Raw genomic sequence first — 2,424 nt, 5'->3', positions numbered from 1 at the left:
GGAGGGGTTTTGATTTTTTTTCTTTTCTTCTTCACACATCAGATTTGAGATAAAGCAAAGTAAGTCTTAATTCCCCACCTTCCCCAGATCCTGGTTCTTCAGGTGCCAAAGGAAGTCTGTGCTCTTAATGGGCATTCATTATTATTATTCATTATTCATTTTAAGTAGACTAAGTTTTGTATTTCCTTCCATGTAGAGGAGTAACTCAAATTCCCAAGTTTACCACATTAACACGGAAGTGAATTAATAAACTATGAAAATACTAAGAATATTCCCATCAGTGTTTTTAACACAGATGATTTCTGGTCCATTTTAAGTGTGTGAGATATATGTCAAAATAAATCTTTGAGATTTATCGTCGCACTTACTACCTCCAAAAATATATTTGATTAGCAGTTCTCTTACTTCAAAGGCATCAACGGAAGGCTACATCATTCTGACAGCACATTAGATAAAAAAATTGCACCAAACCCAGGTTTGAAAAGCTATACTACTGTTAGGTATTATGCAGTTATGTAAACTGTAAAAGTACATAACTTCTTAGAGCATCAAATCAAGCTAACTTTAGATGTTAAATCGTGAATATGTTGAACAACTGATCCTTTGACAGATGATAACCAAAAAGCGCCTCACACAGTAACTTAGTATCTTCACCGCTAAGCTTCTGTATCATAATTCTACATCAATCGCTTCAGTCCTGGACATCAAAGTAGTCAATTACAGGCTCTTCTTTTAATGGTTTGGATAAACCACTGTTTCCACTGCTCCTGAAATTGTAAGAATACTAGATGTTACTCTCCTGCATGAAAAACAAGATACAAAGAAAACTGAAATCACAAACTCCCATAAGGTCTCAGTATGCACATGCACACTGCATTGGTAAATGACATGCATTTCTAAATTACGTTTTCATGGAAGTACCTTAATGCTCCAGAAAGCCTTTGTTAACTGATCTTTGGAAAAAACATACTTTATACGATTCTATGATTCTATTAATGTACATCAATGTGTGGCTGAATTGATTGTTTTGGAGTTTTACCAGAAAATACCATTTACTGGTAATATTTATTACAAAACCAATACTGTAGTGAAGACTACATGTTCAACATGCCTTTTTATAAGAAAGGGCAAGAGAAATACTGCTGAAGTGAGTGGATGATCAAATCTGCTCTCTTTTAAAAGGAAGAGTAACAAAAAATATAGGATAATACCAAATCTAAATGCTGTAAAGATTTTTTCCGTAAGACAGTAAGAGATCTTCCAGAAGATTGTGTACAATTAAGCACTTCTAAAGAAATTTCACTTCTAGTAATTAAAAATAAATGGCTGGCTAAGTCCCTTTTTTAATTTAATTTTGCCAAAGAGCCCCCTTTCATTAGGGTCACCGAGGACAGGAATCCCACAAAAGTAAGCGGAAATAAAGAGTAACAACCTTTTTAAAATTCACATTGAGTTACAGTCATCTTAGAGATGTGTTTTTCTTAGTTCTGAAACAAGTTAAGTTTTCTCAGAACAGCCTACTTTGTATTCCAGCAGCACCTTAAACACCCAATAACTACTGCAATAGCTACTGCAAAATTAAGTTGTCCCTTTCTGCAAATGGTACTTCACAGTACCAACATGATTTCAAATGCTAATCTGGAACTAACTTGGGGGTGGGAGGCGGGGGGAGAAAAAAGTTCTGAAAGGTAAACCTGAACAAAGAACAAGCCATCCATTAAAAAATTCATAACTATGAGATGACTACAGGTTCCTGAAGCCGGCAGGTCATACAAAGTAAAGACTCTTCTATTAGACTCTTCACCAAGAAGCCTTATATAGCCTATCTTCAGTAGTTTTCACTATCTGAGAAAAACGGTAGTTCACATGTAGCCAGCTGTGTAGCGATATCTACACAAGAAAAAAATATATTTACCACATGTGTTCAAATAAATCATTTTAGGCCAGGAAGACATTACTCTTTTACACAGAACAGTTAAGGGTAAAAAACGTCCCCAACCCCCCCCAAACCAGCCATCTCTTCCCAACTAATCTTTATTTTAAAAAGTCCACAATATTTGTTATTTTATTACTCCTATACCACACAGTCAATCCTGGATTTTCTTAGCATTTTGTTTCAGATTTACTTCAGTGGAAAGAAAAATCTTAGCGCAGGCTGCAAGCTCCAAAGCTGCGTGCGGGTTGGGAAAACAAAGAAACAGAGTGTAAAGTTGAAGCTCAGGAACACTCTCCTCAGGTAACTCAGCATAAAACTGAAGAATGCTGTTTTAAAAACAAATTCCTTACTTATCTGTTTGTTTGTAATGAGGAACAGGAGGTGGAGGCCTGCTCTGCATTTCTTTATCTAGCACAGAAGTTAAAGTATTGCTTGGACAAATGGATTTCCCTCTAGAGAAAGAAAAGAAAGGTTTTTTAATTCAGTAG

At 35.6% G+C, this 2,424-nt stretch overlaps 1 long non-coding RNA gene across 1 annotated transcript; it reads right to left on the bottom strand.

Moving 5' to 3' along the window:
- Window positions 1-64: 64 nt before the first annotated feature.
- LOC118453212 lies at window positions 65-2,418 on the bottom strand. The gene is made up of 2 exons (XR_004843122.1): window positions 2,287-2,418; window positions 65-767 (listed from the first exon to the last, which is right to left on the bottom strand). It is a non-coding gene; the product is annotated as an uncharacterized LOC118453212 (long non-coding RNA).
- Window positions 2,419-2,424: the final 6 nt, after the last annotated feature.

This window comes from Egretta garzetta, unplaced genomic scaffold (assembly GCF_000687185.1).
Source record: "Egretta garzetta isolate BGI_Z169 unplaced genomic scaffold, ASM68718v1 C8895566, whole genome shotgun sequence".
NCBI lineage: Eukaryota > Metazoa > Chordata > Aves > Pelecaniformes > Ardeidae > Egretta > Egretta garzetta.
This window is presented reverse-complemented; position numbering and strand designations above follow the sequence as displayed.